A 22,166-nucleotide genomic window follows, 5' to 3' on the forward strand; every position below is an offset into this window, starting at 1 on the left:
TAAGTAATTATAAAAAAGGTTATAAATTATAAATAAATAATTCATTATATAAAAGACATATAGTTACCGTGAATATAATTTGGTATAACTTTAATCTCAACTTTAATGACCTATTCAAATAGAAACATCTTACAATTCACATTATATAATACACAAAGCCAAGGGACAAAATTGTTATTAAATCTATTCTCGATGACTCGAAGCATTTTTTTTTCAAATAAAACAGGACATATAGGGCTTATAAATAATACAAGGGTATAGAAAATATATAAATAAGTAAATACAAATATATTTTCAACCTAATGATTAATGATTATACTCGTTTAAATAAATAAATGATCTTTTTAAAATTACTTGTTTGTCTTTGCAAATTTGTATATTTAATATTTATCTAAAAGCGTACACTTACATAAATTACTGCACAACCTTTAAAATTAAGCTTTTAATATGTTATACAAATTCTTGATTCGATATAAATACACTTAAATAAAACTTTAAAATTAATGATCTTCCAAATTTCTGAGACAGCCATTTTGTTGAAAGAATTTGTTTTGATTATGAGAAATTTCATAAAAATTATCACAGGGATTAATTAATCTTATATATTAAACTACTTGGCTTTTAAATTTCACAATCCTATCGTCCAAAATACTCTAAATTCGCAAAAATCCGTAAAATATTCCCATAAAAACAAATCACAATTCACTTCCACTTCACAGAAACTGACAGACATTGCCAAATATGGAATGACGTTTATTTTTCAATTTATTTTACTGATCTAACTGATCCGGGTCACTTAGAAATTAAATTTTTATTAAATTATTTAATTATAATTGTTTCTGGCGAAAGCAACTTCATATCAATGTTTATTCATAGGGTAACAAAGCACATCACTGTTAAATCATCAACATTTTATATAAATATTTATATTTTTCAACTACTCCAACTACTCCAATTACTCCACAGAGAATCAAACGAATTGTTAATTAAACTATACTCTGTGGATGACTTGATAAAATCATGATGAAATTAAAGTCCCTAGATGAATATCTAGGGACTTTAGACTTTTTTAAATGTAATTTCTACGCAGCGCCATCTATCCCTCTACTGGCAGAAACTCCGCCGTGTTTCCAAAATTCAAATGGCAGTTTCATCCGCCTGGTGTACATTATCAATTATTAATTTTATTATTGACATCATAAAAAATACACTGTGTAGGATAATTTAAATTTTCGTTCAGGTATTTATTCTGTTATCATTGGTGTTTAGCAAAAATACAGGGTCGCTGTTATGTATGGAAACGGTCGATTATTAGGTAAAATATAGCAGGGACCGCAAAAAGTTAAATACAAAAGTTACAGGATTTTGAAATATCTATTAGCGAGAATGGCACATAAAAGTTTCATTTTTTAAATAGAACCCCCTGTATATTATTGCATATTTCAATTCTTCCTTCAATTCTAAGCAAAAATCGAAATACACACGGTACATTGTGTGTAAAATCAAACCAACCGTTTCCGAGTTATTGACTTTTGAACATATCACTTAAACAATTTGATTTAATTAATATCGATATGTTCAGTTTCGTTTAATGATGGCATTCTGTCGAAACTGTGATACTGTTGTAATGACATTTTTTTAGATGCTTATTACCTACTAGTAAATTTAAATATACAGGGTCGGTCATAAAGTTGCGACACATCAAACTTTATTCTTTTTAAATGGAACCCCCTGTATATTATTGTATATTTCAATTCTTTCTTCAATTTTAAGCAATAATCGTAATACACAATGTACAGGGTGTCCCACTAAGAATAGCTCTCGGCTGTATCTCGGAAAGTATTAGCCGTAGGGGCTGCGAAAAAAATATTTATAACTAAAGAGGCTATGGGAAATTGCTGGAAATTATTTTACAGTTTGTAGAACAACCGCTAGGGGTTGCAACTGTAACAAAAAATAAGAAAATGGAGTTTTTACACAATTTTGCCTAGATAAGGTGTACTATAAGTAATAGCTTCATAACCTTCAGTAAATTTTGAATATTTTTTGTTACAGCCATTTTCCCCTATCTACCAAAATAAAGTGGTTTTTACTGTTTTTATTTAAATATTAATAACTCTGGACTGGATGATCGGAATCCAACAAGCGAGGGCTCCTTTAAAAGAGCGTTCCTTACTCTATATTGTACCATATAAACAGTAGTAATAAGCTTTTGAACGTAGACGCTAGGGGGCGTTGTCTTACAATTTAACAAGCGTTTTTTCAAAAAAAATAAATGCAATAGTATATGTAATTTTAGCTGATAGTAAAGAGTAGTAAAAAACATAAAAAGTCAGCGAAAACTGCATCTTGATATCTTCTTTCAAACCGAAGATATTAGCAAAAATATAATAAATACCAAAAAATAAGCCCTTAAATACCTTATTTTTACAACACGGCATCAGTAGCCCTCTTAATTATGCCCATTCTAACAAAAAAATAAGATAGAAACAGTTAGTTTATTTTAAAATCGACGAAATATCAGAATACCATAATACCAGAGGTATTAATATCCAATAATTAAGATATTAATAACAGTGAACTAATAAATAATTATATCTTTAATAGAAATTTAATTCTACGCTGTTTGTCATAATTCGGATCACTACCGGTGCTCTCACTACCGGTTTCGGAGCCCTACTCCATCATCAGGTGAGCTTGGGAGATCCACAAAAACAATTTCTATATTAGCAGTTAAGTGGCAAGAATCTTTATATAATTTTATTATACACCTCTACTGCAAGAAATTTGTTTTCTATTTTATAATTTGGCTTGCCTGAAAAAAAGCCTTTTACCATCCTTTTACTATCGATAGTTGCGCCTCGGTGGTACGAAAGTACTACCATTGCACGCAGGCCGCTATCTCCCGTTCGGGACTTAATCTTAATATCTAACCGATACTTTCCGACAAGTCGGAATTAACTATCTCTGCGCTGTGGTTGTCATTTTGTGGATCTCCCAAGCTCACCTGATGATGGAGTAGGGCTCCGAAACCGGTAGTGAGAGCAGGTTGATCCGCATTATGACAAACACAGCGTAGAATTAAATTTCTATATTGGCAGTTAAGTGGCAAGAATCTTTATATAATTTTATTAGTATTAATAAAGTTATATTCACTCCACTTTTTGGATATTAGTAAATAAAAATAGAACGACAACACCGCATAGTGCTTCAAATAAACTTCTTTCTGTTCTACATGTTCTCAAAATTCTCACTTTTCTCGAAAATAATAAGAAAAAATGAGAAGAGCTTTAAAGCTGGTTTAAATTAATTTGTCAGATAATATGTTTGTATGGTCGAATACATAACACTAACACTTCGACCAATCCGTCCCGGCCCTTGGCCAATATGGGTCATTCACTATCGCTAGCAACTGGCGAGAACCTTTTACTACACTAACCCTCATCCCTTATTATTTGTCAAAGACTTCGAGGGCAAAAATCAACCACTACTCCGCCGATGTCAATGAACCCAATGACACTTGATTATGTCATTTATTTTTTATGATAACGATACAGAAAATTAAGATTTCTTAAAATGGCATCTTCCGCTAGTTGTTATAAAAATTATACAAATAAACTATATCAAATAAAATACATTAAGCCATCTGGTATAACAGTGGCGCTCTTCTTATTCTCATTACAAAGGAAGAAGAAAAAAAATCTTATTTTTTTATATGCACATTAACCCAAAGTGCGGATGCAGACGATTTAACAGCAATTATTTGGCGTGTGATAATTTTAAGAACATATGTCTCTCATCACATAATAAGTTGAGTCAAAACATTACTTGACCCGGGTTAAGCCTCGCCTACACATTTAGTTTTACCGTAAGTTTTGACTGTCAGTTAAAACGCTAAGACCGTCTACAGAAAAAAAAAACATGGAATTGTGCCATCTCTCGTGGAGAGATTCCTTACGTAAAAATAAGATTTATTTTTCATATCAACATAGGTCCGATTCTGCTTTGTTTCGTAGCTACAGGGTGTTAAAGTCTTAATATTTTTTCGATTTATTATAATTTTCTTAAGGTCGCACATCATAGTACGCACGGGTTTTGTTGCTTGGAATCACTTCACTTGGAATTTTGCATAATTTGCTTTTTAAACGCATATCGAATAGCAAATCAGTGATCGTTATTAACATGCATTTGCCATTTTTTATGGACAAATTTTAGGATATATGGATTCTTTAAAGGAGTTTCTGAAAGAATGGAAATTAGAGCATTTATTTGCTATATTTGAAGGTAAGAGACATTTACCTAATGCACCTGTTTAGATAATGCATGCGTGACTATAGAATAAGAATATAGGTATCGATTTTTTTATACAAATAATTACAAAAATTTTAGAATTTCAAGTCGTCGTATTAAAAAATTCAAAATGTGACCAAAGCTTATAATTTTAATAATTTATTTGCTTTACTTTGATTAATCGTGATGTAACATTTTTTTTGAGTGATGAACCATCCCAAAAAATACCAAGGAGTGAAGAAGCAGAAATAACCTAAATTTATCAGAAAATAATATACCTCGTATCTAATATGCCTGTATATGATGTCATCAAAATAAATTTTAGCTGAGTCAATAGTATTCGCTATTGGTTTAAGAAAAGTGTCTCTTTAATCAAGAAATGTCCCTTTTCAATCAAGAATTTTTGCACGAATCAAAGAGACTATTGTTCTTGTAGCAAGAACTTCTTTGCATATTCATTTTGGGTCAAGAGTGAAATACTTTGGACAGATAGATTCTTCTATTCTCTAAAGTAATTTTTTAAAGCTTATGAAAAGATAGTTAATGCTTTGGGCAAAGAAACGTCGTTCTTGACTCTATTGAAAAGCGCCAATCTTTTGGGTCAAAGTCATATTCATTTCGACTGAGAGATCCTTTTTTTCAGTGTAGGTTGGACTAATAGTAATAATATTTAATAATAAATTAGGTAAAATAAGTATATAATTTATTTATTTTATTTTTATTGTAATTTTATTAATTGTGATTAATAAAATTGCGTTTATATAATCAAGGAGGCCAAATTCGACAAAATACCAAGAGATAACTTTTAATTATTGGTAATAAACGGCACAACAGTGATGAGCAAAGAAAAAAAGTCAGTAGCGCACATGTTTTTTTTTTAAAATTTTCCAGTGATAACCCCTATGCACGTCCCTGAAGAATGTATCGACACCTTTTTAGCATGCAAATATGTTTTAAATGTATGATTAACCCCCCCTCCCATACAATCTACCATCTAGCACTCTGTTGATTAAATATTCATAAACATTGCATTAATCGGTCTAAAATTAACGAAAAAAAAAAAAATTAAAACCATCTTCAAAACATGTTATGAGCAAAATTAAACTGTCAAGAATGTCCTCGAGCGACTCATCACCATCACAACTGTCATCGTAAACCGTTTTGACAGTTAGGGGTGTCATAAAATGGCATACGAACGCATTTAACCGATTAACCATTGGGGCGTTAAACGACTTAAAAGGGCAAGGGGGAGTGGAATGAGTGTATAAGGTTAGGGGACGTAATTTTTATCGTTTGACCATAAAGATGTAAATCTGGGTGGGGTGGGAGGATATAATTCGACTCATATACCCTCTCGTAGACTCTTTACGCACCACGACTAGTCTAAGTTTTATTATTATGAGGTTTGTGGAATTTAATTTGACGAATATACCGGGTGTTCCTCATATAGTGTATAACATGTCAAGACTAATCACAGAATTTCCGAAAAAAGGGTATTTCGTTATTGAACAGAACGTAGACTAGTCTTTTTGTCAAGTTAAAAGTCAGTACGTTATTATAACGTCTGGCAGTAAGACCAAAACTACTTATTAGACTGCAGAGTATGAGTAGAATGTATAGGAGGAATATATAGATGAAAAATAAGCTTGTGGCAACACTGGGTGACGATCTGTGCCATACGCGGCTAAGAAAATCACTATAATAAACTTGAAACTGTACCAACCCTGATTTCATGCATGTTTTCATCGATAGGTTTGTAGCTTCTGAATAACGGTCTAGGTAAAGCATCTAGCTCATTTGCTAGCTCAGAATTAAAATTTAGAGTTAGTAACTCGCATTTTCATTGGAGGACACTAATAAAATTACTGTAAATCGCTATAAATAATAAATTGTTTGTAAATGAACTGTAATTTCTGTAAATTATTCGAGGCTGTAAAAGAAGTATACGGTCCAACTAAGAAGGTAAGCTGCCCAATCATGGCACAAAATGGCGAACTTCTAAAAGAGGAAGAACAAATCAGAAATCGCTGGAAAGAATATTACAGCCATATCCTTAACCAAGAAAACAACCCCAATATAGAAGCACTAAACACAGTACCTCAGTATAACAGCCTCGATGTATTAGACATCCCAATAACAGAACAGAAAATAAAGATCTCCATAAAACAGCTTCAAAACAACAAATCAGCTGGCTGTGACGCGATAAACAATTGTGATAAACAATTGTGATTGATTAAAATTTTATTTTAAGATGAAACTTTTGTTAACAACATTCTGAGAATTGGAATAATGAATTGAATAATGACCTTTGAATAAGAAGACTAAGGAAGGAGTATATCAAAAATCTTAGGTACACCGCGATAGGCCTCAAATATGGCCGACTTAAATTCCGGTTTATCAGTGTCGTTCTAATTTTATTTAAAAAATGTAAAACTATGATATAGGGTAGACGTGGGGTAGACTCAATAATTTGTTGTTTTATTTTACGTTGTGAATAAATGTTGGTAGTTATTAAAATTGTTATAAAAATATATAATTCTAATAAAAATAGATAAGTTATAATAAGTATTTATTAACACAAACATCCGATACGCTACTGAAGCAGGTAAGTCAAATTAACGTATCTAAATTCTTTGACATCTAATCTTTGACAAGTAATAAATAAAAGCTAAAATGCAGAAAAAAATATATAATTTAGTTAATTTAAGTGAATTTCCTAAATAATCGGTTTACTACACGTATGTATATTATATAGTCACTTACTAGCGAAAAGTTGTTTCACTCAATTTTTGCCGAGATCTACCGCACGCTAAACAACCAACTATTTTAGAGTCTTTTCGATAAATCGCGATAGTGTCACTGTTAATTTATGTTCTGCCACAATTTCCATCTAGATTTACTACCTTTATACAACTATCAGTAGTAGAATAAATAATAAATAACATAAAATAAGCTCCGTAAAGACTGACAAATCAACAAAATTTCAAATCAAATTCAAATGTGTCAAATGAATCGTCAAACAGAACTGTCAAGGATCCCCACCCTAGAGAGCTTTTATGGTGGCTTTTCCGCCCACCATGCATGAATACATGGATAGCATTATGCTCCTTCCTTAGTCTTCTTATTCAAAGATAATGACAAGACAAGTGACATCTGTCTAAAAAAGACAGCGATCTAGAGTGACAATTTGGTTATGTGAAATTGACTGTGACAGTGACAATTTTGATTATGCAAAATAAATACATATTCTATGAGTTTGCCTAACGATTAACATTAATTTAAAAATAAATCTCCAACATAATGAACAAAACATTTAAACAAAAACAGACTACACAAAACAAATTGTTGGTTAGTAGTAGTCAGGGATATAGATGTAGAAGTATTTTGGTTTAATGGCCACAGCTGCCAGGACTATCCGACCGGGTGATAGAAATATCGTTTTTTAATAAAACATTATAAAATTATAAAGCTAGAATAGTATACGGCTTTATATTAACTCTAATTTTTTGAGTTGAAAAAAATATATATCCTTCAAATCCTTCAATTTAATAGCTGTTAGTAAGAAGTTTGACACTTCATATATGCGCACATAGTGCACACACAATTTTTTTTTATTTTAAATTGTACAGAAGTGATTTTTCTTGATAAAAAATCTGCTGCATTCTACCAAAACTTAAAAATTATTTTGTCAATATTGAAATGCAAAAGATCTCTAAAAGAATATTTTTTAAAATTTATTATATTGTCTCTAAAATCGTACTGAAGTTGTTTGTCAAATAAACGAAAACAAATAACGACAAAAATACACAGCCTGCTCGAAAAACTTAATGATTCAAGTCGGGTTTGCCGTTTGTCCGCCAACTATTTATAAGATTTTACTACAGGAGTATTACGGGAACGCTAAAAATAGATGGTAATTAACGGGGCAGGTATAATGCACCTCCACGGAGATATATTTAGGACAAAGTCTTGAAAATCTTCAGAAAGTGCATAATATACGTGTACTTATACTAGAAATCAATAGAAAGGTTTTCTGAAAATTTCTTACGATTTTTTTTTATAAAAAAGATACTCAGCTCAGTAGTAGAGTCCATTTCAATAGTCCGAAAAAGTAGCAAAATAAGCGTTCGGCATTTAACGTTTTATGTAAAACTGTCTAGATATTTTGACACAAATGAAGAAGGAAATTAAAGATAAAGGATTATACTATATCCGTATTATAGCACATTTTTAGACAACTTCTAAATTTTTAAGATTTTGATGGTCAAACATCAATGAAATATTCCTTATGTTAGGACTAAATTTTCTCCAAAATAAAGACATAATTTAAAATTCCTATACAATACGGAAATAGATTGAAGTTTTGTAATTACAGTGATATATAATTTATATGGTTTTGTCACAAATTACTCGCTATTTTATGCCAAATACTGAAGCTCTGCAAACCTTAATGAAGCCTTAATCAAAGCACGTGTGTTTGGAATTTTGTAAAAGTATGGAAATCATAAATAAATACATTAAAATTATTTAGTTTAAGCTGATAAACGGTACGATTTGCTTCAGATAAATATAAACATCATGCCCAAGTCTAAATATTTCTCTACAGATTTAAAAAATAAAATAGTTGAATTATACAAGAACGGTTATAAACAAATTCAAATAAGTAAAAATTTAAACATTTTAAAAGGCACCGTTTCGAAAATAATTCGTAAATTTAATAAAACAGGGAACGTTTCAACAGCTTTTAAGTCAGGAAGACCAAGAAAGTTGTGCAACAGGACAATGAAAGTAATGAAGAGAATATCAATGGGAGATCCAAGAAAAACATCCACAGACATTTCTCGAGAAATGGGTGAAAGGGGAATATCGGTGTCTGCACGCACGGTGAGAAGAAGGTTGGATGACATGGGACTTTTTGGAAGAGTTGCGGTGAAGAAACCACTAATATCAAAGAAAAATAGGATAGTCCGCTTTAAATTTGCTCAAGATCATCTCACCTGGTCTTATCAGAAATGGAATACTGTACTGTTTAGCGACGAAAGCAAGTTTCAACTGTTTGGTAGTGACGGGAGACGTTATGTCCGAAGACCAAAAGATACACGGTACAGCCATAAGTACCAGATGCCCACAGTAAAACATGGGGGTGGGAGTATAATGGTATGGGGGTGTTTTTCTCGCTCAGGTGTTGGTCCTCTTGTTAAAATTGATGGGATAATGGACAGTTTTTTGTACAAAGACATATTGGATAATAATATGCTGCCTCATGCTGATGAAGAAATACCACTCAGATGGTTGTTCCAGCAAGACAATGATCCCACGCACAAATCTCGGTTTGTTCAAAATTGGTTAAATGAACATAATGTTCCACTAATGGATTGGCCCTCACAGTCTCCGGATCTTAACCCCATAGAAAATTTATGGGACCATTTGGATAGCAAAATTCGAAGCCATTCTATTTCAAATAAAAATGAATTATGGGAAGTGCTAAAAACTGAATGGGCGGCCATTTCCAGTAAAGATTGTACGAGATTGATCGATTCGATGCCACGAAGATGTAGAGAAGTAATTAATTCACAGGGATATTCCACTAAATATTAGTAATTTTTATATTATCTTGAATTTTAATAAACCTTCTTAAGTTTCCATACTTTTGACCAAGAAAATATTCATAATTTTTTATATATTTTTTGATAGCTGTAATTTTTTATTTAAATGTTTTAGGTTTTGTAGGAAATTATTTGTAGGTCACGATTATAAGTCGTTTTATTTCATATTTTAATTTCTCAGCATAAATGACAAATTAAAAAAGTTTCCATACTTTTGGCTACCGCTGTACTTCTAAAACACATTTTGTAAAAATTGAATGACGTATGTATAATGGTTGACAAAATTCAAGTATTTATACAGGGTGTCCAGGCTGAGCCTGCATTAGAAGTTTCTAGAGAACTACAATATGTACATCCGAGATTTTTTGCATATCGTTGTTTCACAACGAGATCTATTGATTAAAAATATTTTCAATATGGCGGAACTTCCGGAAGTACCGGAAGTTGAGAGCAATTTTCTTATTTTAAATGGGTGTCCCAATTTTTTATTACATATTTAAATTCTCTGTAAAATTTTATGAATTTTAATATTAAACACTCTATACCTACTCTAACCGTTTTTGAGAAAAAAAATATTTATAATTTTTGGAGGAAAAAACTGCCTATTAAAAATATGTATACAGGTTGTTAATTTGTTTATTACTCGCGGCAAGAGCTTTATGGTTGAAATATGGCAACCTCGGCCCGCTCGTCGATAGACGACGCGACGCGACGGGACGAGTCGGCAGAAAGCCCTTTAAGTGCATGCATTCTCAATAGGCAGTATTGCCATTCTGTTCCTCTATAAGTAACTGTCGAGGTAACAACCTGTATAGCCTAAACGTCAAATTTAGTGATTGCCACAGCCACTGTACCATAAAGAGAAGACATGTGGCTATCTATTTCAAAAATTAAATTGTCCGAATGTCATATAATAATGACCGCAGCTATCATGGAATGGAGCGATTAAAAAATTATCATAAATCATTTTTTTCAAATGGAAATCCACTTTTTTATTTCACTCGTGAAAAGGTTTTCGTTACTTTCGTTTTTAAAATTTGTTAAAGAACAGTTCCTGTACCTAAAATAAATCATTTTCCGGACACCCTCTATACTGTAATAATTGTAATAAAAATATATATAGATATAAATATGTTACTCATCAGCAGTGCCGTCTTTACGTAGGGACCAGATGGGCCCTGGCCCCCGGAGTATTAAGGGCCCCAGCTCTAAAAAGGCCTCAAAAACGACAACTTCAGTTTTTTAAAGCTTATAATAATATTTTTAAATCGAAAAACGAATGCAATTTGATGTAATAAAACAAGTAAGTGCAAAAGTACAGTGTTTTGGTGAATTGTGGTGAATTATTTTGCTGTTATAACACCAAAGGTTCCAACCCCAACTGTAATAAATTAGGTTTGCATACTCCTCCTACAAACTGCTTCATAACTACTGAACACATATTGGCCTTGTTTGCCAGTTGAATAAAAAAATTATTTATTAAGATTCGGAGGCCCCCTAAAAGACGCGGCCCGGGGCGGACCGCCCCTTCCCTCCCCCCCCTAGTCCGCCACTATATATATTTTCTATAATTTTACACCCGCTTTACCAGAAAAAAAAAAATATATATATATATATATATATATATTTTTTTTTTTCTTCCCCACATATTAGCAGGAATAATAGCTGACCATTCTTCGGCGGCTGATTCCTCGGAGGTGGACTTTTTTTAGTGGGTATCAACACGAGTCCCACACTGTCTAGGGGTTATTTCTATGACCATCTCTCTCGAGATGGTCATGGAAATGATCACTATTCGACGTAAGATTTTTCAACCACCCCTCACCAAAAAAAAAAAAAAAAAAAAAAAAACAATCTGCTTACCCGAGCCCTGAGAGCGACCCGAACAGTACAGGGTAATAGACTCTTAATAGTCAAATACTCTTATTTTATAAATAAATTACCTCGAATTTGGGACACCCTGTACATAAAATGAAAATAAAAAATAACTCTTTCATAATTCATTTTAATGTTATTATTATTAAATTATTTACTAATTAATACAATGTCAAACAGATGCTAATGTTAATGAATATGAATAAAAACGACACAGTCAGCATTGCGCATACTAAAAATACCGTATTAGTGAATTATAGTAAATATTTCTATTGATTACGTATAGTAAACAACTATTTTTCTCATTACACGGAAAATGAACATGAAATACATAAACACGTCCTCTGACCAAGATTGCGTAATCTTTTAATTTTAATGTCCAACAGATTTATTATCATTTTTAGCGTTACATCATTGAGCAACTATGTAAATAGACAATGAATTGAGTGCTTTGTTTATTTAAGATATTTATGTGCATTCATTTAATGCCGGGTCCAGACCAAGCAGACAAAACAAGACAGAAACATTCACGTTTCACGACAAAATTGCGACAAATCCAATACATTACTGCGACATTTTCACATTCAAGTTTTGTTTCAAAATTCTAAACCAATAAAATTGTCATTTAAAAAAAAAATTACGGGCCAGCTGATTTTTTCAGAGTTTGTCAGCGACTGTCTTCTGAGTGTAAAATAAACAAAATCGGAAATTTTCCCCTTGCGGTTTTTGAGCAATGGGGGTGGTTTTTTTAAAACTGTACTTCTTCTTCTTAAAGTGCCAAGCAGATTCCTGCGTAGGCGACCGTCCATTTGCATCCTGTCAGATTTCTCTATTTAAAGCAGCATTTTGGAGAGACATAAAGTCATGTATTCCCGTCCATTGTCGAATGTTCCTGAGCCATGAAAGTTTTTTTCTTCCTATTCCCCTTTTTCCTTCGATTTTTCCCTTGTAGGATAAGACGTTGGAATTCATAACGAGGACCACGCAGGATGTGTCCCAAATAAGACGTCTTTCTTCTCTTAATGGCGTCGAATAGTTCACGGCTAGTCAGACCGGCTTTTCCAAGGACTTCTTCATTTCTTACCAGGTCTGTCCAAGGGATTCTAAACATTCTTCTAAGAGTCCACATTTCAAATGCCTCCAGTCTGTTTATCGAGGTTACTTTAAGAGTCCAGGCTTCGACACCATACAACAAGACGGACCAGACATAACATTTAACCATTCTATATCTGAGTTGAAAGCTGAGATCATTATTCGTTAGGAATTTTTTTAAGTTTAAGAAAAGTTGATCGAGCTTGTTCAATTCTGCTTCTGATCTCGACTTCTGGATCCCATCTGTTTGTAACGAGGCAGCCTAGGTATTTAAATTTAGTGACTTCCTCTATTAGAATGCCGTTTAGATATAAAGGGGTGGCAGGGATGTTATTTTTGCTAACCACCATAAACTTGGTCTTCTTTGAGTTAAGTTTTAGGCCCAGGTGCTCACTTTTCTCCTGAACCATATGCAGAAGTGCTTGAAGGTCGTCAGCGTTGTCTGCCAAGATTACTGTGTCATCAACAAACAAAACTGTACTACAACAAAATAATTAGACGCAAATTGTACATAAGAACATTCTCTATAAGTTTTTGGGGTGGTTTTCAAAAAGTTTGTTTGACAGCAAATTGACCCGTATGAAAGTTGTTCATAATAAATATGGATAAGCAATTTTTCCTCATGATTTTTTTTGTAGCTTCATTATTTTTGGAGATAGCGTCCAGTTCATGAACAAATTGGGGTAGTCTCATAAATTTTGTTTAGTTCTACAAATTTACCAACTTAAAGGTGTTCATATTAAAATTACATGCAAACTTCCCTATGATATGTATTTATTTCCCCAAAACGAAACATGGAATTCATCAAGCGAATGAATATTATGATTTTTTTATTTGTATCGTCTTCTTTTGTGTGATGGACCTGGCATTGGCTCCCCAGATTTACTGTTGGTTTCTTTTGTTGCTTCGTATGAAGTAAAGTCGTCGTCGTCAGAACCAGTGCCGGACTTAGGCCTAGGCCAACTAGGCCCGGGCCTGGGGCGGCAGATTTTGAGCATACCAAAATATTTATCTTTTTTTTTAACTTTTATCTGTTCATAAAATATTTCGAATATAGCCTTAGCCGATTACATATTTATTTGTGCCATGCATCAAGTTAATAAATACATAAATACCTCGAATATAAAAAAATAAATTCAAAAACATTACAAAATTTATCAAAAACACGTTGGTCTGCACGAAATGAAGCTTGCCAATCACTATCTTTGTCTTCCAATGAAATAAAAACGTTGGAGTCAATTTCTGAAGACGATACCGAAAAGCCTAAAACCCGATTAGATGCTTCTAGTCTCCTTAAACAATTCAAAAGCCTAGGAATGGGTTTTATGGCGGTATTTTGGACAGACGTTTTAAATAGATTAGATGCAGTCAATAAAAAGCTTCAAATGGTGGATATTGATCTACAACTTGCTGCAGATTTATATAGCTCATTGGAAAAATATTTTTCTGAAATTAGAAATCTAGATAATACTAAATCATTTGAGGAATATGAAAGAAGGGCCATAGAATTGTTAGGTGAGGAAGAATATGCGGCAGATAAAAAGAGAAAAGTGAAACGGAAACGACAATTTGATGAAACCAATGATAATGAAACTCTATTTAACGCTAGGGACGATTTTAGGATAAATGATAAATGTATTTAATGTTATTATTGATAAATTAATTCTTGAAATTTCCTATAGGAAAAGTGCCTACAATGACTTTTCAACCACATTTGGTTTCTTCAGATTTATCTACTTTAAGTATTGACGACATTACCGATAAGTCCAGACATTTAATAACCTGTTATCCAAATGATTTAGATGAGTCAATGCCTAATGAATTAATACATTTTCGTGAATTTATAAAATGCATTAAGTCAACAAAACCATCTGCTAGAGAGCTTCTTAAAGCAATTTATGAAAAAAAAAACGCTCAAGACCTGTTTCCAAATACTTTCATAGCATTAAGAATCTTGACATGTACTTTTATTACTAACTGTTCTGCTGAACGCTCGTTTTCTGCATTGAAACGTATTAAAACTTATTTACGGTCCACAAGAAACAGAACGTGTAAATCATTTGGCAGTTTTACATATTGAGTCCGACCTTTTAAAAACTATCAATTACGATGAAGTAATTGATAATTTTGCGAACAAAAAAGTACGTAGGAAACCTTTATAGGCATATAAGCAAACCTTATAGCTTTGTTGTTCGTTTGTTGTCATTTTATATAAATATTGTTGATCTGTTCTGTTGGTCTATTCTGTTGTTGGTCCTGTATTGAAATAAATGTTTTTTATATCCGTAATTTTTTTAATTAAAAAAAAATTAAGGGGCGGCAACTTCGTTAAGTCCGGCCCTGGTCAGAATATAGTTCATAACCTAAAGGTATATGTACTCTTATTTTGAACGACTTTCCTAGGGTGAATTTTTCTGAAAAAAGAGTAACATTGAAAACTACCCTAATTTGTTCATGAACTGGACGCTATCTCCAAAAATAATCAAGCTACAAAAAAAATGCATGAGGAAAAGTTGCTTGTCCATTTATTATGAACAACTTTCATACGAGTCAATTTGCTGTAAATCAACCTTTTTGTAAACCACCCCAAAGGGCTCATGAAACGGCCGCTAAGTCCGGAAATAATAAACCTATAAAAAATCATTAGGCGAACTAATAGAGAATGTTCTTATGTACAATTTGTGTCTAATTATTTTGTTGTAGTACAGTTTAAAAAAAAAGCACCCCTATTGCTCAAAAACCGCAAGGGGAAAATTTCCGATTTTGTTAATTTTACACTCAGAAGACAGACGCTGTAAACTCTGAAAAAATCAGCTTGCCCGTAATTTTTTTTTCACTCTCTATATGGCGATACAATTTTACTGGATTATTCTGAGACTTTTCAATGTCCCGTCTCGAGGCGGTAAAGATCAAAGTGTCTATGTTTTGTTCGTATATTTTACGACAAGTTATCGGCGCAGTGTGGATGGCGTGTGCTGCCAACCATAGACTTAAAATAAAATATAGACTGAGCATCTCATTCATAAATAGCTGGAACATGCGGTCAGACAATGTCTTGTTATTGTTTTAGGTTATAACGAGTGCGACACGAGCGATAGATAGGTTGTCTCTGTCGTAACGGTCGTTTCCTGACGACTCTGACGAGAAACGCAACACTGTCTTTCGTTTCTCAAGTACACCTGAACTCTCCGTATCATAGCCGGGTAATTTTTTTATTTTAATGAAGCTATAATTAAATTAAAAATATATCGTATTTAAACTTTTTTATATTTTATTAAAATTTAGGAGTGGTTTTTTTAAATAAAAGTTTAGAAAAAACGTCTTAGAGTCCAAAAAGGATAAAAATAATAAAATACATGTTATAGAAGAAATTTTATAATCGAAATTACGTAATTTTTGAAATTATTAAAAAAATTATTAATTTTAGTCAAACATTTACAACCCCTAATATTAATCAAAACAGGATCTATTCTACAGATATAATAGAATCGGCGACAGGGACTACAGGGAAAGAAAAAAAATATGATGTAATTTTTTTTTCTGGTTAAGTGATGTCTTATTTATGTAAATTAGAGAAAACATAAATCTGTTCCATTAAAGCAAGGAAGGTGATAGGAAGCGGATAAAATGAAAACTACACTTATTTAACTCGGTACTGTCTTTATTATACCGGGTGCGTCCCAAAAGTGGCTCATCCCCATAATTTTTTTATTTTTTCAAATAAAAAAACAAGATTTAATATGTTAGTATATGACATAAATTAGGATTGATTGACGCATTCAATTGTTTTTGGTCACTTCCTGTTTCACCGAAAATGACTATAAATTTTAATTTTTGAATGGCACCCTCGGTATATTTCAATTTTATTCGATAGAAAATGACACTCTGAATAGAATGACATATCATATGTCAACTTTTGACATTTTCGCATATGGTTCAATTGTAATTGTAACACGCGGTTCATAACGACAATTTGACTCGAAATACCAAGTGTGTGGTATCAATATATTCATAAAAAAATGCTTTTTCCAAATATGCTAATGAGTCACCCTTGCTCAATTTGAAAAAATTGACATATGTATATGATTAAAAATACGATTTGTACATCTTTTAACCGGCCTAGACAAGACACGAAACCCATTAGACGATTAAAACTATTTTTCCAAGGCTCCTTGATTAAAACTTAGCGTTTTTAACAACACCATGGCACCCTGGATTGAAATTTAAAATACGATTTGTTTTTAAGCGACAATGTCAAAAGTTGACATATGATATGTCATTCTATTCAGAGTGTCATTTTTTATCGAATAAAGTAGCAATATACCGAGGGTGCTTTTAAAAATCAAAAGATGTAATCATTTCTGATGAAACAGGAAGAGACCAAAAACAATTGAATACGTCAATCAATCCTAATTTATGTCATATACCTACTAACATACAAATCTGTTTTTTTTATCTGAAAAAATTAAAAAGTTATAGGGGGTGAGCCACTTTTGAGACGAACCCGGTATATTAAAAAATATCGTTTCATAATGTAATATCATTTTAAAATTTTGTATGTTATTTTAGATTCTGAAGATAATTTTAGAATAAACCGGAATATATTTTTAATAAAAACATTATTAATTATTAACAGGGTTATAATAATTATGATTTTGTTACAAAAACCTTTATATAAATGATTATGTAAGAGAAAAAATTCAGATTTTACATTTTACTAAAATATTATCTAAATAAGCGCCTTTCTACAACAACGCCACTGACTCCCAATGGGTAAATTGAGAGTTGCCTACCGGTCGAAAGTCGTTTCAAGACTTAAATGGATTATTTAAGTCAAATTTCTTGCAAATTTGGCACTGGGGAACCATATTTTATAGTTCTTGAACAGAAAAAGTAAATAAAATAAACACTTAAGGACTATAAGCTAATACAGCCGGGGACATAGCGGCAACAAAGCTTTGCAGCACACGTGCGACGCGTACTACAAGGTAATAAAATATGGTAATAAATGAATGAATAGGCGACTTCGCCTCTAATCGGTGTTGCCATATTGTAAAGAACTTATCCTTTTTAAATAGTAACCGACTTATAATTTAGTAGTATAAGGACTATTTAATACATCTATGGAATATAAAAACCTACTTTAATAGAACGTAATATTAATATCTCAATATATGTGTATAACAAGAAAAAAAATATTGATAATGTTAAAGACGGGACAACATAGGCTGGATGAGGAAGGCTCGGTCGACTGTACTCAGAAGTAAACATGTGTACAAAAAAGATTGTTTGTCCGCGTTTAGATGTAAATAGTGTAGTCTATATTTTATTTTAAGTCTATGCTGCCAACAGTACGAGACCAGTGAAATCACACATGGTTAATAAAACTCATTCCCAACAACTAAACTTTTGACTTTGTTGTACTTTTGTCCTTGCGGCGTGGACAATTTGTCTGAAGTTTGTCTTGTCAGAATTCCCCATTTTTTGTCGCAAGTTTGTCTTGTTTTTGTCTCAAAATTGTGTTTACTTTATGTCGCCGTGGTCTGGACCCGGCATAAGATAAGTTGTACGCATCTTTCTGTAGCGTAGATTTCGGTCTGAAGGATGCTCGGGTAGGTGCCCATTAGTTCCGCTTTGGTTTTGGAAGTATTTTTGTGATAAGTATAATTTATTTTTCTGTCGGTTTAAGCAAATTTGTATGCAATTAAAAAGTCACTAAGAAATTTGCCTCTATGTATTTTTAACATATCGTTTTGCAAAATGTATCACGTTAAACGTGATTGTGACTAATGGTAATATAAAAATCTTACAAAATATATAATATTGCATTGTAGTATGCTAATATTTACATACAAGTACGATAACCGTGGATTTAAATTCTAAAAATAGTTTATAGATAATGTATGGTTGGTTCTAAACAAAAGCATTCCACAGTTTCCCACATCCTACACTGTACATAAAACATACAGTAGCAATAGTTAATAAAACGTGCCTTGGAAAGCTTAGAACGTAACTATTACATTTCGGTTTTACTATAATACGAGCCCTAACAACTATATGTTGGAACAAGGCCTTTTTTGCAATAAAAGTAGTAATTTTTGTTAAAACGACTCAATTTATTTTGTTTATTATTCTAAATTCAAATATTACAATATGATCTAGACAATTTTAATATATTTTTATAACTTTGCAGACAAATCACTTTTGATAATAGCTTATTTTGCCAAAATCAAGCCAAATTTGCTGACAACTATATATTGGGACAACATAACAAGAAATTTGTTTAATACGGAGTTATATCACCTTTCGCCTTAACAACTGCCTGAACTCTTAATGGCATTGTATTTACCAAAGATTGGCACATTTGAGGAGAAAAATTATCCCAAATTTCCTGCAGTTTTGTCCGCAAATCAAAAATTGATCGTTGAAGGTGGTTTCTTAAATATTGCTTCATCTTAAGCCACACAGTTTCTATAACATTGAGGTCCGGACTATTTGCAGGATGGGATAGAACTTTTATATTATTATTACCGAACCAATTTTTAGTTGATTTTGGTGAATGGCACCATGTTCCATCTTGTTGGAAAATATAGTCTTGGTTTGGAAGTATATGTTTATATTTTTGGGCGTTAACAGTGCCATCTATAAAATTTAATTTGCCCAAACCTCTTGCTGACATGCAACCCTAAACCATAATCCCCTTAGGAAATTTAACAACCCTCTTTAAGCAATCTTTATGAAAGGCTTCTACATTATTTCGTATTATTCGTTTTCGATGATTTCCAACACAAACATCAAATTTAGACTCATCGCTAAATATGACCTTATTCCAATCATTTTGTGTTCACGATAATTTAGATTTTGCCCAATTGTAACGATTTTTCTTTTGAATTTCTGTCAGTAGCGGTTTTTCTTTGGCCTAAATAAGAATTTGTATCAATAATCTTCAGGTAATTGATTATCCACACAAAATAAAGTTTACCTTGTAAAACCCCAGACCGCATTTATGGATATATTTTCGGCAACATTCTCTTGATATATTTAAACCAGTTACAGTATTCCATTTAACTGTTACTTCGCGAAGAGTACTTCTCGCAGACTTGCAAATTTTTACTAAATTTCGTAAATCTCTCTGAGATACAACTTTTGACCTTCCCGAACTTTTACCTCTAACGTCTACGTTGGCAGATTCGCCGTATTTTTTTTTATTATATTAAAGACCGTGGTTTTTGGAATACTTCAGAAATCATCAGAAATTTTTCGAATTGTTTTTCCCGTACTGTATTGACGAATGATAATTTCGCGTAGTTTTTGATTTGTAGCTTTTCCACGGACCATTACTTTGGATTAAATTAACAAAATTGAAAATTAAAAAAATTAAAATTACTTACAGTAAGTCTCATTACTCAAAGTATCGAGTCACTTACAAGCTGTCAATGCTGAAGTAAACAGTTTGCGACATTTGTGACGTTTATAGCAAAGCCGCCTATGATGATATTAATTATTTAAAAATACTTGTCCCAACATTTAGTTGTCAGCAAATTTGTCCTTTTATGAACAAAATCCGCTACTGTAAATATGGATTGATTTACAAATTCATAAAAATACTGTCAAGTTGTTTAGGATATATGGCTATTTTTATATTTAAAAAATTATACATATATTTTTCAGTCATTTTGAAAAACCAGGGCAATAATTCCAAAATATGACCTTGTCCCAACATATAGTTGTTAGGGCTCGTACTTGGTATTTACCGACAAATTCTTTAGCTACACTCAGAAAATATCGAATATGTTAAACGAATAAAGCTAGGCTTTAACTAGGCTTAAACCACACTTAAACGTAAAGCACTTTTACGCCTAAGTACAAAAGTACAAAAATATATATATTTTTTCAAATGTCACAAAAGTATTAATTTTTGCGACGTGATTGACAATATAAAAAAGTAATTTTAACGCCTAGGTATAAAAGTAAAGAACTTTTACGCCTAAGCATAAAAGTACGAAAATATATTATTAAAGTAACATAAAGTGCCAAATTCAACGAGCGTAACCATAGTTTCTCGACATATAATTACATATATCTCATATCAATTAAATTTTTAGTTACGTAATCGAGGGCGCAATTTTTAAAAACATTGTTGCCAGCCATGGACATATTCGGCGCCGTGCTGATTAACTGGAATTTAAATTTCTTGCTGGGATTCAGGTGGTAGCTCTGCTGTAAAAAATGTCAAGTTGCCGCATTCATTTATTTATTTCCTGACATTGTCGTTAGTTTTGACACTTTAGTTTTGTATTACGAGTTTTTGGTTTAAATAAATAGTGTCGTGGTATTTTAACCTTAAAGATAATGACTTTTAAAGTGCAAAGTGTACAAGATAGCTTAATAGCCGTAAAAAAACACATCAAAACTATATTAGAATATTTTGAACGGGAAAGCGGTAGTAACGGCCCTTTATGTCCCTTAAGTGCTGTTAAGAAGGTGAGTTTTGTTGATGTAAATAATAACTGTTTATATATTTATAATTAATTTATTTTTGTTTCCTAAAATATTTTGGTTAAAAGAAAATATATAAAAGTCGGCAACGCTGTGCGGGTGAAGCTTAATCACGTGACAAAGTTTATTTGGGATGAACTATATACTATTATATTGTCAATCACGTCGCAAAAAATAATTCTTTTGTGACATTTGAAAAAAGAGGAATTTACTTATTTGAAACAAGCTGATAAAATGTTAGTATTTTTAAGTACTGAAAATTTGATTTTTTTTGATGAAGTTATGGACAAATCTAACGAGGCTACCAGGCAGCTGGTTATCAAAAAAAATCTCCAGGAAGGTTTGAAGAAGAATTAGTCCAGTTAAAAAAATTACCGGACTTATTAGTATATAATTTAATTTTCTTTATAAAGAACGATATCATAGAGAAAAATTGAATAAAATAAAATTCTACATTTACAAAAAAAATACAAAGACAAAATTACACAAAAAAAAGAGCAAAAACTTACGAATTCATCTCGAAACTCTCCTCCAACCAACACATTCCTTCTTCCAGCCTTACAAACCCCATAACAATTCTCTACCGACTTCAACCCTTACAAACCACCCTCTGTAACCTTACACCGCCACAGCCGAACGCAGAATGTCCCCAACGACGCGGCACGCGATCGGGGTGAACGCTTTCACCCCACCCCATCCCCCCGAAACCACCCCATTGGCCGCGGAACGCGAAAAACCAGGGTGGGGAGCGTTCTGGCCTTGCGATTGGTCGGAATGTGCGGCGCCAAGTTGGCGGGACGCTTG

The 22,166-nt window shown here is 32.3% G+C and overlaps 1 protein-coding gene across 5 annotated transcripts in view; it reads right to left on the reverse strand.

The window, feature by feature from the left end:
- The window catches only part of LOC115884896 (talin-2), a 76,363-nt gene that overhangs the window by 40,208 nt on the left and 13,989 nt on the right, over positions 1-22,166 (reverse strand). Inside the window, exon 1 of one of the 5 annotated variants that reach the window (XM_030903613.1) lies at positions 21,872-21,891. The exons of the other annotated variants lie outside the window; for them this stretch is intronic. The gene's annotated coding sequence lies outside the window, so the exon portion shown is untranslated. Of the gene's footprint in view, positions 1-21,871; positions 21,892-22,166 lie in introns of those variants that run through there. 5 annotated transcript variants of the gene reach the window in all.

The sequence above is a fragment of the Sitophilus oryzae genome, unplaced genomic scaffold, assembly GCF_002938485.1.
Source record: "Sitophilus oryzae breed Bouriz unplaced genomic scaffold, Soryzae_2.0 scaffold_358_pilon_pilon, whole genome shotgun sequence".
NCBI lineage: Eukaryota > Metazoa > Arthropoda > Insecta > Coleoptera > Curculionidae > Sitophilus > Sitophilus oryzae.